The sequence below is a fragment of the Thunnus albacares genome, chromosome 8, assembly GCF_914725855.1.
Source record: "Thunnus albacares chromosome 8, fThuAlb1.1, whole genome shotgun sequence".
In the NCBI taxonomy this organism is placed as follows: Eukaryota; Metazoa; Chordata; class Actinopteri; order Scombriformes; family Scombridae; genus Thunnus; species Thunnus albacares.
This window is the reverse complement of record NC_058113.1, coordinates 26,651,843-26,668,241: the sequence shown is the minus strand read 5'-3', so window position 1 is coordinate 26,668,241 and position 16,399 is coordinate 26,651,843. Positions and strand designations below refer to the sequence as shown.

The window sequence follows — 16,399 nt, the reverse complement described above, 5'->3', positions numbered from 1 at the left end:
GCCCACCTCTATGTAGCCGTGCTTTGCGGCAGGTCACCGCGTTGTTGTCTCCGGCGCCGTTGCGCATGAGGATGTTATGTATAGGAGGGAGAGAGGGTGTCTGGGGTGGGGGGGGAGGTGGGGGCTGTAGCCTATACGAGGAGGAGAAGAGAAAGGGAGTTGTCAGACAGGCGTTGCAGACCCTATGCAGCGGGTGAACCATCAGAAAAGCCCTTGCACATTTCCCGTTAAAAAAAAAAAGAAGAAGAAGGGTGCAGCAGCCCCGGTGAACAAAGAACCGCGCCGTTCGTTTCGCGTACAGACTCCCCAAGATGTCCTCGACAGAAGCCACGCCTGACAGCATGGTTGTAGTATAACACAAAGACTCAAACTGCAGTTACAATAATACTATTAATAATTATTATATTACACAGACAACACATGTGGTCTGACTTTTTTCATTTTTGATTAGATTTTCATTGTTTCAAACAGGTATATGAAAGTACTTGTAAGTTGCATTTATTGTCATTAAAACCTTCAAATGTATATTTATCTACAATTAATAAATAAGACCAGTAATAATATATGAATATATTTATCATATGATATAGTTATTTTATTTCAGTGTTATAAATTATAATTACACTTGGGTCACCGCTATAAATAAGGTTTTGAGGAAATGTTGGACCTGGAGTAGATTTTGCCTCACAGCAACAACTGAAGTCCATGTTTTGAGCTTCCTCAAAGTGTCAGTCTAACTCAAGCTTGGCCTGTTGTTACCATCTGTGCATATGCACAGTGGGATGTACAGTGAGTATGTGTCCTGTCAGGCCCCCTGAATGACGAGGTAAACTCTGGGGATGTTTATTATGAGAAAACAGTAGATGCTCCGCCACTTCATTGTCCTCGTTATTCCTCCACCCCACTAAAAAAAAATAAAGACTTCTTCATATGTGTTTTAAATGACACAATGAAACACCAAAGTTGATGGGTTCGGCACCTGGAACAATAAAAATTGTCATAAATTGCTGTTAAATGAAATGTCTGTGAAATCTGTCAGTGTGTGTGTGCTTTGTGCTCCCAAGGGAGGTGTTGAATTCACTGTGAAGATTATTTGTGCATTTTAACCCCATCCATTAAATTCAATTTATTATTCTCCATGTGGTGTTTTCCCACACTAACTGGGTTACAACTTTAATAACAAAAACAAAAACACACACACAGTCTTCCATTTGAGCTTACGCGACAGACTGAGCATGGCATGTGACTTCTAGAGAGATTCGGCATGAATATTTTAGCATTTCCAGTCAGAACGCCTTCTGCCTTTTAATAACACATAGAATAGAGCAACAATATAATCACAAATTTCCAAACACCGGTCTGTAAATAGAAACAATATAACTGTTGTGATAAAAATGGTACCAGAACGATGGAGCATGTATATTTACATGCATAATCATAGTCTAGACGCGCTCTCTGGGTGCCAATCAGGACGGGGTTCGTTCCCCAAGGGCGTGTTGCAGATGAGAACTCACAGGGAGACTCCTGGTATGAGGCCAGGATTAAAACATCCCCCACTCTACCCAATAACATGGATAAAAAACAGCAGCAGGAGGAGAGCAGGATTGCGTGATGCATGAAGGACCAGAGGGTAGGCCCGGGGGGTCTGCCCCCAATCCCCACCCCACCCAGTGGAGAGGCCATAGGATTGGGTGGGAACATGGTTGGGATGGGGACAAGCACTACACAAGGGCCGGCCTCTCAGTGGTGCACCGAGCATGCCAGTGTGTCCAAGAGGTCGTCTGGCTCCATTAAAACGGGTCCGCCGGGAGCCGAGAGCCCCAATCAATAAAAAGCATGGATCTGGGATAGTGTTTCCCCCCTTTCACAAACCTCTTTCTCCCTTGATGTGTTAGTTTTGGTGTGGCTTGTTAGAGGCCTGATTGGTGATGCTGCTGTGCCACATAACCTCTGTGACCCTAAATAAACCTCCTCTGGCTTTGAGCAGGCCTACAGCTGCCTGATGTGGTCACTGCCTATAGCTGAAGGCTGCAATTGTCATTTGTGCTCTTATGTGTGCATGTGTGTGTGTGTGTGTGTTACAGGATACTTGTGAAATTCAGAGTGAGGTCATGTTACTTGCACATAAAAAACTCAATGATCTTGACCATCTGGTCGTCAGAGTGGTCCCCTTTCTCTTTTTTTTCCCCTGATGAAAGGCTGACTGGCATCTTTGGGGAGATGCTTTGGTTTACTGTGCCGCAGAGACACACACCACTCTCTTTGTCCAACAGCCCATGCAAATATTGCTTCCACCTATGGACAGTATCCGTCTTTCAAAAGGGGACAGGCTTAATAGGCTGTAAAGATATGTCTGAGAATCCCTAAAGGACGTCCCTTTGACTTCCATGGCCAGATGTCCTTTTCAAGACTTTTCTGGTGCCCCGCTGTCACTTGAATGAGGCTTCTGCGAGCACAAAGGGACATGTTGGCTAAGCACCACGTGCTGATACCACAGTGAACGGGCTCACAGGGATGATGTAAGACCTCATGCAAATGATACCACATCTTGTGCTCATAAGCTGACGAGAGCTCTGAAATCGATCAGCTGAACAAGTGAAACAGAAAATGCAGAGGCCACTTTGTGTGTCTGAAAATAGAAACAATATGAATGTTTTAAAATACATTTTTTAAAATACTTGTATTTGTTTATTTGTTTCTCATTTGTGTTTGTTTTTATTTGTTGTAAGTTGTTTTTTTTTCCCCACTGTTTTCAAGGGAGAAAGCGAAGACAGCAGGAGACTGCACATAATGATACAATATCACAAACAAACAAAACAAAAAATTAAAATAGTTTAAGAAGACAGAGAAAATGTGGGATAGAGAAGCAGTAGTGGAATACGACGGAAAGGAAAGATCATCATCATACATAAAGCAACTGAATGTTTTTTGCAGTCACTTCAGAATCACCAGTATGTTTGTTTTTTTTCTGCAGGTCGACCAACATGCAAATACCCAGATAATGAGGCCCCTTCCTCCCAAACTCTGCTCCATCTTTGGTCAGCAAAAATAAGTACACCAACCAAAAAGTGAAGCTCTATGTGCATGTTACTCACCTTTGTTTAAACGCTCTAAGACAAGGCTTAACATAGAGGCTCTCTGTGAAGGAATCAAATACTGCTGATGATTTTAGACAAAGTTTTAAATCCTATTGGGTATGCTTATTGGGTTTTTACAATGCTTGGGGATTTCCTCAGAGAGCAGTGTGATCCACAAGTACACTTGTTAGAAAACTACTGTGTGTCGGTGTGAGACGGCTAAAAGTGTTATCTTATCCTCAGTGCTGGCTGTTTATTAGGGCTGCAACTAGTGATTATTTACATTACCGATTAATCCGTCAATTAATTGTTGTTAGTGGTTCTAGAGATGGCAATTTCAGGCTGTTGGCAGTCAGTTGGTCCACCACTTTGGTCCAGACCAAATTATTTCAATGACTATCAGATGGATTGTCATGAAATTTCATACATGCATTCATGGTCCTCAGAGGATGAAGTTTAATGGCTTTAGTGATACCCTAACTTTCCCTAGCTTTTTAAAAGTTTCTCTTCAACAACTAATAGATTGATAGTTGTGAAATTTGGTACAGACATTCATGTCACCCTCAGGCTGAATGTTGAACTTTGGTGACCCCTGACTTTCCATCTAGCGTCAAAAGTAACTAATGACATTCCCATCAGCCTCAGTCCTAATTAGCAAATGTTAGCATGCTAACACGCTAAACTAAGATGGTGAGTATGGTAAACATTATATCCACAAAACATCAGCATGTTAGAATTGTCATTGTGAGCATATTAGCACGCTGATGTTAGCATTCAGCCTAAAGCACCACTGTGCCTGAGTACAGTCTAATAGAGTTGCTAGTATTGCTGTAGGCTCTTAATTCTTCTTTTTCTAAATCTATTAATTGTTTAGTCTATTAAATGTGGACCAATAGTTAAAAATGTCAATCACAGATGTCGGAGCCTATATGGTGTCAACCTCAGATTGCTTGTCTTGTCCAAACAACAGTCCAAAACCCAAAGATATAAATAACCAGAGCACAGAAAGAAGGCAGCAAATTCTCACATTTGAGAAGTTAGAATCAGAAAATCTTTGCAAATCTGCTTGATAAAGCATTACTTGATTAAAAAATTATCACTGATCAATTTTCTATTGACTCTTTTATTCAGTTAATCAGCTAATTGTTTCAAAACCTCTGTTTATGTGAACGTGTTTGCAGCAAATCCTTCTGTGTGACAAACAGGTCGACACTTTTTCCATCTTCAAACTCTGTGAGCACACGAACACTCAGACAAATACATTCGCTCCTCACCTGCTGTGACATACGCACATGCATACAAAGCTGTTGACCCACACATACACCCTCTCTCGCCTCATCCTCTAACAACAAACACACAAACAGGGGTGTTGTGACTGGGGGAGCTGGTGTCAGCTGGGAATATGAGTCAGGTAGTATGACTTCATTGCTTTTTACGGGTATTAGGTCATCCCTCTCACTCTCTTTCCCTATTTCCAGACCCCTCCCCTCTCTGTCTCTCTAATCACATTGATGCTGTACAGTGACACGCCTAGTGATGAGTAAGGCTCACCTCACCGCTTGCTTCCCGTATGGTGGTGATCTCACACTCGTCACAGTCAGCTTTGAACTCAAAGAGTCCCGCTGCTCTTCACTTTCTTCTTGGCATCCTTTTCTCATTTTATTGAATGCCTTGCAGACAATGTAACAATCGATTGATTCAGATATTACTTTTTCGTTACACGATGAAAGATTGCATTTTTTAATCTGTAAAATGATTTCGACATGGGATCAGTATTGCACTGTAAAATTATTTCTTGGGTCTCATCTTCATGAAACATATTTTGTTTCTGAATTATGATGCCGCGTTAGAAATAAAAACTCACACACCTAAATGCACATGATGCAGTCCCCCATGCACTTAAAGATTTGTTGATTTCGAGGATGAAGTGTGAAGTAGAGAAGCTTTAACAGCCTCAGTGTCATTGTCAGACATGTATTATCAATGATGGAAAGTAATGGAGTACATTTACTCAACCGCTGTACTCAGATACAAATAGAGGTTTACTGCTTTATTTCAGTATTTACATTTTATTTTATATTTTTTATTTTTTACATCTTAATACTCCTATTCCATTATATTTCAAAAAAATATTGTACATTTGACGTCTCTGCATTTATTTGCAGCTATAGTTACTTTGTATATTAAGATTTTATGTATAAAATATATGGTCACTTTAAAAATATGATGCATTTTTATAGATAAACTACACAACAGTATACAAAGTAATTGAAATGATCTACACTTCTATCAACTACAATATTAAAATTATACATAAATACATATGTAATAGTAATACAATAATAAATTGCTCTGTAAGAGGCCATTCTGTATAATGAGTACTTTAATTTTTGATATTTTAAGTACATTTTGCTGCTTATACTTCTGTAGTAGTAGTAGTTTTGAGTACAGGACTTTTACTTTAATGGCGTATATTTTACAACGTGGTACTTTTACTTAAGTAAAGGGTATTCATATTTCTTCCACCACTGTTAATACATCGACTCTGCTACATTTCAGAGGGAAATACTATGCTTTTTACTTCATACATATATCTGACAGCTGCATTTAATAGTTACTTTTCAGATAAAGATTTAAAACATGTGATCAATTGCAAAGTTTGATGCATTGTTATCAATTTAACTGTCCAACAGCATAGAAAGTACTTGAATTGTCTCTCTTGTTTTTAATGCTGTGTGACAAACTCAAAGACAATTTTGCACATTGTACATAATGAAGTTCCTAAAATATGAATAGCTTTTACTTCCAGGTTGACCAGCTGCAACATTAAAATGCTGTATCATGTTAATCCATTAGAGATAATAATCAAATAATATATCAGTATAATTCAGTATAATCATACTTTTATTTTAACTTTTACATTAATACTTAAAGTAAATTTAGATTATAGTACTTTTTTTTTTTTAAATTTTGCACTTTTATATGTCATTTAAATGTTTATATTGTGATACTGATGCTTTTATAAAAGAATCAGAATATTTCTTCCACCTCAATGTATCATCCAGGTGGATTTGAAGACTGATTTTTTTTTAGACCACATCATCAACAACATCAGACAAATGTGCCCTCTGGTACTTCAGGTACTTTTTGCTGTGTTGGTTCCTCAAATGGGACATAGAGCATCTGTCCCATTTTAAAGGTTACAATTTTGTAGCAAAGCATCAAAGTATGTACACCTTAGTTGGATTATATAATCATTTCTTTAGAGTTACAGTTACTAATACTGCCCTGAAGGTGCAGTATTAGTACCACAGTTGGCTACAAGTATAATCACACATATATTGTCGGGCCTTGTTTTCATAGAGATCATGATGCCTCTGAGTGACCCACAGTCCTGTTCCATCATTTATGACTGTTATGAATGTAAACAAATCATTTACAGCTCTCTAACATAGGTCATGTAAAATTCATGCTCGGCTGTTACATAATGAGCATATCCACGTAGGGCTCTGTATAAAATATCTCCAGCAGCACACTCCAGTTGTTTTTAATTTGTGTTTTTGTTTGTATTTAGAATGAGTTTGGGATCACAGGGAATTAAAGTGACCGCGCCATTCAACTGGGCCATCTGTACAGCTTGATAGTAGCAGTCGTGCTGGTAGTTGCCTTGAGGAATAGTTGTATGACGTTCCCTGGCAGCCACTTTAATTAAATTATCAATTAATGTGAAACCCAGCTCAGGTCAGTATATCAATCATTGCAAAAGTGGGGTTACAGAGGCCCCTGAAGTCCCTCCAGGGGATCCCGAGTGAAATGAATACCGCTGTTATTTCAGTCATTTCAAGCAACTGACTGACAAGTATATTGATAATAGTTGTGATAACAGGTATCTGAATTGTGATGTGAAATTACAACCATATTTTCTTCAGAAGACAAAAAATGAAATTATGATCTGTGACGAATCTGTTTTTTTTTCTCTCTCTCTCTCCGGCCTTGAGATTACTCATACTCATATTTTATTTATTTTTTTTCCAAAACTTCACCTGCCTTCATTAGAAATCCTCAGCAGCTAAAAATAATCTCGATACGAAGCGAACCAAAGCATTAATTATGGTCGCCAGGTGGCGCCTATAGGCTGCATTGTAATTAGCAGAGATTGGCAGTCTAATCAAGTGTGTTGATTTGCAGGTGGCTGTTTGCTGCTGGCTCGACTCGGTGGAGTTCCCCCTTTGCAGTTTCTTCAAAGAAAACCGGACTCAGTGGATGATATAATGATTAACTGGACTGTCGACAGTTTGAAAGGTCAATAATGACCGTGGAAGAGGACACATGTTTCAAACGACTGCAGAAAAGCTTCATTTTTTTCGCCCCCAAAGAAAGCAGGTAAGAAGTTTGGTTTGTCGAGCAAGAATATGTCGCTGTGTAACGACCATGGAAGTGTCTGTATAGATTCTGTTGGGTTCTTCTTGTTTTTAAAGAAAGCAGCCAGGCAGGATGTTGAACTCTCTGACCTTTATGTTGACAGAAATAACCCGCAGGTTTTCATTCAGTGTGTCCGCCAGTGGATGGCGCTTCGTATCTTCTCTGTGCTTGTGAATGACGTGACGTGTGTCTCTGTGCAGCCAAACAGACAGCAGCGCAGGCAGGGGGCGCCAGAGAGGCGCAGTGTGAGAGCTGCAGAATCATTCATGAGGAAAGCAGACAGGGCCATACAGGGATATACACTCAATTTCCGGTTTACTAAGTGCACCCAGCTAAATATGATGAGATCCTGCCTCTATGAAAGTTAAAATCCTCAGCCCAGCAGAGGTGCTGAATCAACTTTATTGTCATTTTAGAGCTTTAGTTTGTTTTGCTGTTAAATTGTATCCCTGTCCCCGTAGAGGTATTTCTAATATTTTGTCCATCCCTTAAATATTAATGAGAATAGTTTGTACTAAGTATATAAATTAGGGATGCAATTTAAGATTATTGTCATTATCAATGAATATGCAGATTATTTTGTCTATGAATCGTTTTGTAATTAAAATATCAGAAAATAGAGAAAAATGTTCCAAGTGACATTCAGATCCCCCCAAAATGACATTTACAATCATATATGACAAAGAAAAGCATTAAATATCACAATTGAAACATTAGAACGAACAAAAGTTTGGTGTTTTTTGCTTGGAAAATGGATGAAATTATTTATCAATTATCAAAATAGTTGCAGATAAATTTTCTGTCAATCGATTAAGCGATTCAGCTTTAGTCTGAGTCTCTGATTCCAGCTTCTAATGTGAATATTTGCTGATTTCCATTGGTTTTTTTTTTACGGTTTTAAAAGGAATATCTTTTTGAATATCTTATCATTTTTGACTGTTCTTTAGACAAAAAATAAAGAACCTTTAACTCTGGAAACCTAATAGACATTTTTATCACATTTTATCAACCAAATGAGTCGATTTAATCAAGAAAATAACCAACATATTTATCATCTTTGGCTCCAGAGGTGAGATTGTTAAACCACTGCATTTCCAGGGGCACACATAAGATTTTTAAACCGACCAAAGTCCCCATCCAACTCAGAAATGTATTTTTCGTCCTGTTACTTGACTTGGATGTTTGAGTTTCACTGTGCAGAGTTTAACACTAGACTGCCGTTTTCACATTTATCTGCTGAAGGGGGAAAGTTTCTCTGCGCTCACCTTCAATCTGAGTTTAAGACGTATGTACCTATACGAGCATGATTTGTGACATCACAACTAGTTTGGAGCCAGTCGTGGTCCAGTATGTAACTTATACAAGTACATACACTGAGAATGGACTTTTCAATATAAAAGACATCTTCTGTCAAGTAGTTTGACATTTGAGACTTGAAATTACAGATATGAGACAAATTATTATTTAAAGCAATTTTTTATGTCCTAAAAAATGTCTGGATGGGACCTTTTTAAGTGAAAGTTTAAATATTACGATGTGATAATACTTAATTACAAGCAGAAGTTGTACATTCAAAATGTTATTTCAGTAAAAAAAATAAATAAATAAATAAAATTTTCAGTAAAGTGTACTGTAAAAGAGTAAAAGAAAAGTACTCACCATGCAGGTAAAATGGGCTGTCAGTATTACATTATGATATATTATACAATTTTATTATTATTACTGATGCATTAACATGTACAAAACATTTTAATGACTTAGCTGAATGTGATGAAGCTAGTATAAATACTGTTGGGTCGTTAAATTTATTTAAAATAATAAAGTAACTATGGCTATCAAATAAATGTAGAGTAAAAAGTACAATACTTACAGATGTGGCCAAAAATATTGGTACCCTTCCACCTTTTTTAAAAAAGCTACATTTTCTCTGTATTAAGTTGAAACTGACAGAAGTATGCGGTATCCATCATTCTTTATTTCACATTGAATATAAATGAAACTTTGCTTTTGATGTACAACTTAACATATTATTACATACAAACATACAATATACAATTAAACAAATGGAAATGGCATGGCCAAAAATATTTGTATCCTTAACTTAATATTTTGTAGCACAGCCTTTTGGAGACAATAACTGCAGTCAAGCGCTTTCTGTATCTCTGAATAAGGTTTCTGTACTTCTCCACTGGTAGTTCAGCCCACTCTTCTTGAGCAAAGTGCTCCAATTCTCTCAGGTTTGATGGGTGCTGTCTCCCAACTGCAAGTTTCAGCTCTTTCCACAGATGTTCATTGGGATTCATCAGGACACATTGCGGGCCACTTAAGAACGGTCCAATGTTTCCTTCTCATCCACTCTTGGGTGCTTTTTGATGTATGTTTGGCTGTGTGACTGGAAACTAAGACACAGGTTTCTGACACTGGGCTGTATGTTTCACTTCAAAATGCCTCGATAGTCTTCTGATTTCATTGTGTTGTGTTCAAAGTAACCCCAAAACATCACTGAGCCTCCTCGATGTTTCACAGAGGTAGGCATGGTGTTCTTTTCTTCGAAGGCTTTATTTTTTCCTTCTGTAAACATAGGGTTGGTGTGATTTACCAAAAAGCTCTAATTTTGTGTCATCTGTCCAAAGCACATTCTCCCAGAAGGAATTTGGCTTGTCAACATGCATTTTGGCAAAGTCCAGTCTGGCTTTTTTGTGTCTCCCTCTTAGAAGTGGGGTCTTCCTGGGTCTTCTACCAAGGAGCCCATTTTCATTTCGGGCAGCAACGGATGGTGCAACTTGAAACTATTGAACCTTGAACTTGAAGATCAGCTTGGATCTTTATTGAAGGTTTCCTTGGTTCTTTCTCGACCATTCGAACAATATTTCTGTTCAATCTCGGGCCAATTTTCCTCTTGCGACCATGTCCAGAGATGTTGGCTACAGTTTCATGGGCTTTAAACCTCTTATTAATATTGGCAACAGTGTTTACAGGCACCACAAGCTCTTTGGAAATGGTCTTGTAACCTTTACGTTGACCATTCTTGGCTATTACCTTTTTCTCTAATGTCTTCCGACCACTCTCTAGTTTTCCTTCTGTTTTCCATGTTCAATGTGAAGCACACAGTGGCACAAAACAGCAGAATGAGTAATTTTCTCCTTTTTAAATTGGCTGCATGAGTGATTGAAAACACCTGTAATACTAATTAAAACACAATAGTCTACTTGAAGTATCACTATAAATCAATGATTTCTTACAACAAAGGGTACCAATAATTTTGTCCAGGCTATTTTAGAATGTCTTTGTAGAATAAGCATGAATTCAGTTATTTTCACAACTTTTTGTTTTGTTCCATTGCAAACCAAACATAGACATGCATTGATAATAAAATATCTTTCAGGGTGAACACTGTTCAGGGCAAATGGTGCATTGTTTTAATAGAATGCAAGGGTACCAATAATTTCGGCCACGTCTGTAAGTTAAATGCCGAGGTCCACTGATCGCAGCCACACTCAGTATTTAGATTTTATAGAGACCACAGGAAATACAGAGTGGATGCGGCACTTACAAAAAGGTGCTGGTGGAAACACCTGGCTCCAGAGGTGCACTATTCCCATGATCACATAATAGATGTTGTGGCCCACAGTGGTTAAGGAATATTTAGCCTGGGTGTGAGTATTGTGTCCCGTCCAGCTTCCTCAATATCCCTCTGGGACAGTTATTTCCTCATGTTGCTGATAGAAGTAAGGAGACAAGCTTCTGATCCTTCCTGATATGTGTTCTGACCCACCCAGGAAAAGAGCAGTCCCTCATCAAAGATAATGCATTGTGTTGCTTGTCCCAACATGATAAATTCCACATTGTCAGCACATTGTGAAAAAGTATACAGTGAATTTACATATGACTGAAGGCTGTCATGATCATTTTAAGAATGATTTGCATAGTAAGCAAAACAAAAGCTCATAAAGCAACAATTGTTTGACATGTTACAGAACATGCACTTTGTGCAGAAATGGACGGATCATCAAACTTAAGGAATCAAATGTAGGCACAGTCATATTTTTTTTTTTGTTGCTAGCCTTAACTACCCACCAAAGCATATAAGGCTCTTGTGCATTGGACAGAGATATGGTAGCAGCCTTTGCCGATGTGTGAACAATGGTCTCTTGAGCAACAGAGATAACAAGGTGAGATACTGCTATAGAGTTATAGCTGCTGCTGAGCTACAAATCAAACACAGATGTTTACTTGTTAACGTGTTTCTGAGTAACTGACTGTGGAGGTTTGTCAAAAGAAAGCTTAATGCTTTTGTGAACTATTAGATTATACAAATTAGTCACCATAGTGTCGCCACGTTATCTGAAAAGTAATCAAGGCAATGCTATACATCCGTAGAGGAAACGGAGAGAAGGCGATAAGGGAATGAGATGAAAAGGAGAAGCGTTTTTATGTCCTGCAGTGCATGTCAGCTGTTCCTCAGGTTTTGACACTTGAATATAAGGCCTGCTTCACTAGACCCTGTTTACAGTAGCCTACTTGCCTTTTTAAAAAAATTGTAAACATTTTTTTTTCATGCCGAAATTCCTCTTGTGTCATTTCTCTTTTTCTCCCAGGACAGCAGTTAAGTCAATAACTCCTGGTGGAGAAATAAAAGCTCTAGGTTGCATAACGGACACGCCTTGTGTTCATTGCTGCCCACTCGGAATGCTGTGAGGGCAGAAAGAGAGAGAGAGAGAAAGACAGGGATTGAGGCGGTGACAGGAAGAAAGCTGGCTGCTAATGCACTGTTCAGTACTTGTCTCGTCTGGTGAGTTGCATCACAGTCTGTCATGCCTGCTCCTGTCTTTGCCCTTGATGAGTGCATCTGGGATCCAGACTCCTGCATACTGTTTGTAAGAGAGACAACTGAAGACTCGAGTGCATTGGTAGCAGTTTATTAGCAGTTCATGGTTTACCACTTAAATTTGCCACATAACGTCTTTTTAAGCAGCATCCAAATAATCTAATTTAATTTACCACCTTTTTATTTCAAAGTACAGACAAGTATGTTGGATATTCAGAGCAGAGATCCGACAGGTGTTAATACAAAACTGTGCAAATTACTGGAAATTTTACAGCTGAAAAGACTTGATTAATTCAGAAAATGTATTGGCATCCTTTTTTTTTGTTAATCAATACATTTTTTTGTGATTTGCTGGTACAGTGCCAGCTTCTTTACTGGCACTGTTTTCTATTTTTCTCTGTTACATATCACTGTAAATGAAATATCTTTGGGATGTGCACTGTTGGTCAAACAAAAGAAGCAATCTGAAGAAGTCATCTAGGGCTCTGACATTTTATAAAAACACGATTATGAAACTGATAATGAAGTTAGTTAGTTGCAGCCCCAGAAAAAAAGCCTTTTGTCTTGTCGTTTCAACTTTATGGTTTGTGAATAAAGTTCTTTGCCTTGCAGCTGAAATGTTTTGATCTGCTAGTCCTTTGCCTGTAGAAAAAGCCGCTAAAATTGCAAACTAACGAGTAGTGAGGTATAATGCGGGCATGACCTCACGTGCCGTTAAGCAGAGTGTTGAAACCATGAGTCCTCTGTTGATGAGCCACTGGCAGGTTCTATAATGTGGGGAAAAAAACGTCACGTATCATTCATTCATACTTCAGGGCTCTAGGTTACGTCATATCTGAGTATGCCTGTTTCAACTTGATAGCATTTGTGATGAAATGTCATTATTGTTCAGGCAAACAGCACAAGAAAAGGAAAATAAGTATTAAGTCTGAGAAAAGCTTCTGAAGAGAGATGTTAGGGCTATCAGCCAAGTATTCTTGTCTTGGTGTGACCTCCATAGAAACACAAGGGCTGCAAAACCTGAAATGGGAGAGATGAAGAAAGAGAAAGCAAGGAGAGGTAGAGAGGAGAAGGAGGCTGAACAAGTGAGCAGTTTGTAAGGGGGGCGTGTGACGCAGAGAGGGTTCAGACACTGACGGCTCCTTTCCACTGGAAGGCCACACTGAAGCCAGGATACTCCCTTAGCTACTGGGCCTGCCCCATGCCCAAAAACAGAGCTGCTGTCTTGCCCCTTGTTTAACCACATGCGCACACACAGACACACACACACACACACACATGAATAGACTAGCTTCCATTTCCATGGTGAGGAGATACATACACACACATGCACACACACACACACAGGCACACACAGAAAATGTCTTTTTCCCCTGCATCAGAACTTGATTGGACCTGTGATGCCATTAACTCCACCCCGAGCAAATAAATAAGACCAGAATCAACTTGGTGTTGAGAGTCAGACTTTTTAGACTTAGAAGATGGCTTGTGGGAATTATTCCATCATTTGCTGGGAATATAATATCAAAGGTTTGTGGACTTTTTCCTCCTCGGATTTGGTGGAGGACCGTGTTGACAGGATATTTTTCTGCCACGGATAACACCAGAACTCCACTATGAGGTGATGAATGATTTATATATACTTTTCTTATTTATCATGCTATGTGTGTTTGTGTGTGCCAAGGTTATCTTGTTCCCCATCTAAAGCGGTGAGGATTTTCTGTTTGCTCTATAAAATTAAAACAGAAATTCCTCTCCCGTTTATTTGCTACAGAGTAGGCTGTCAGAGGCATTTTCAACCAGAAAAGTGGGCTAAGAATGTATTCTGCATAGCAGCAAGGGCAGGGTGAGATCCACACATTCACACACTTTCACCCACCTGGGAGCTGTTGAGTATCATCAGTGTCACTGCGTTTTATTGACAGACCACTTGCACCAGTCGCTGAGGTCAGTCTGTCTGCGCCGGCTCTGTCTGAGTGAAATGAGAAAGGAAAAGATAGGGCAAGTGCAGGGAGAGATAAAGCTCAGCAGCTGCTCCGTCAGTGTATGCGCACACACAATCTGTCTAGCCTGACTCCTCCTCGCTGCCCCACCCTCCCCTCTCGTACTCCCACCCCCTCTCTCCCTCTTCAGCGGTAGGTACATGTGCAGTGAGCAACAGCTAGGAAAGCAGTTCAGGGCACGAGCCAAAGGCGCACACACCCACCAGAAGAGAGCAAGACTACATTATTCAGCGGATCCTCTTCTCTACGCTCTTCAGGGTACGGCACACACACTCATAGAAGCTCACACACACTCACAGCAGTAGATAAACTTCTAGAAAGGACCAGAACACTCTCTTTTTACGTCAGAAGGCTACAGTTGAGAGGTTCTACCACAACTGAGGTAAGGTTCAGAAAGTCTATTGAGATTTTTGTCTCCCTGTGAAAGTTTTTATGGATGGTTACACTGACAGACTGTGGTAGTGTTGTGCAAATGAAATGGTCATAATATAGTGCTTGTTTAACTTGTTCAGGCAAAGCTATTTTCCTTTTGGCAGGGAGTGGTGTGAAATAACTTAGTAACTTAAAAAGTTGTAGCTCATTTTAATGCAAGCTGTTGAAAAAGTGAAAAGTGGAACATCAGACAGACCTGTTAACGCTAAGCACATTTTGGGAGCTTAAATTGATGCTTAATTTATTCAAAGTTAGTTGAGAGAGTACTTGTGACTGTATGGGTTGGCTCCTGTGGGCGTGTGCACGCATCATATGAATGCATGTGTGCGCCATCCCACCCACATGGGCGTGTGTGCGTGCACGTTTGGTGATGGGCGGTGAGGGGATGGATGGCAAAGTTTGGTGTGTCCACCCACTGCTGAACCAAAGTGGAGTAGGCTTTCCCGCCATTTGATGGGAAAGGGCTCTTTAGGTTGTAAGTGGAGCAGCTGCTGAGAAGTAAAGTAGTTCTTAAGTCACACCTGTTTGGCCACAGTTGCATATATGTTTATTGATATTGCCCGAGGCATCAAGGCTCTCCTTTTGAGTGATTTATGGGATTCATAGCTTGTAATGTTTGCTTACATTTGTGATGTTGCAGGCATATTCTGTTAAAACTTTAATAAATGCTTATTTTATTTTTTTCTTTATATTCAAACATACCCTAAAATTTGACATCAGAAAATTCAGCATTGCATCTTCAGTGACCTTTTAACACAGTGCTTCCTTATTGATTTCACTGCTTCCACACATCTAAACAACCACAAAGTGAATATATGTACTTATCAGGGCATCCTGCAGTATTTGTTTATATTATGAGTCAACACTTTGGTATTTTGAACAGTGGCGGTGTGAGTGGTTGTGGGCGACGCTGATCACAGTCACTGAGTAAAAGCAATTAGAAGCTTTTTTTTTTTGTGGTTTGGCTCCATTTTACCAAAAAGAGCAGAGACAGATTAAAATGTTTTTATTAATCTTGGTGTCCCTGGTTGCGGCTACATCTTTTAAGAATAATTAAAAAACGTTTAATTACCTTTTATGAGTAAGCTGAAGGTGGGAGTGGTGTTGTGGGAAATATGTTTGCTTAAGAGCGAACTGCTCAAACTACTGCATCAATTTAATGGAGCCAGAGGAGAGAACAGCAAAGTGTATGTTATTATAGTGTGTTACATAATGAAAATACCTTTGTGATTAAGGAGTGTTATAAGAAACAATAGAAGTGGGAATGATGGCAAGGAAAGGTCAGGGAAACTGTTAAACTGTCTTTTTATAAAATAATATTTTGTATCCAACTAACCTAAAGTTCTAAAAAACAAACATTTCTGTATACAAGCTGTGCTTCTTTTAACTTCACACAATGCAAATACAGTGGAGGAAAGCTATCGAATAAGGTTTTTCAAATGTGCTCACCGGCTATGGAAAAGTATCCTGGAGTACATGATTATACAGAACTTTGAGCAGACCCAGCACTGAAGGCTGGCTGCCCAGACAAGAATCAGGCTGATGCAAGACTGGAACATTTCTTCAGTGTAAACGCCATTATTAAAGTTTAATGTGTGATTAAGCCCATGATTTGGTGCACTGCGTTTCCAGGGAAG

General features: G+C 39.2%; 1 protein-coding gene across 4 annotated transcripts in view; it reads left to right on the top strand.

Annotated features, from left to right (window-relative positions):
• The first annotated feature begins 7,231 nt into the window (after positions 1-7,231).
• Positions 7,232-16,399, top strand: part of lmna (lamin A) — a 39,497-nt gene continuing 30,329 nt past the window's right edge. Inside the window, exons 1-2 of one of the 4 annotated variants that reach the window (XM_044358159.1) lie at positions 7,232-7,460; positions 14,461-14,588. The gene's annotated coding sequence lies outside the window, so the exon portion shown is untranslated. The other 3 variants (XM_044358160.1, XM_044358163.1, XM_044358162.1) reach the window with 3 other exon arrangements.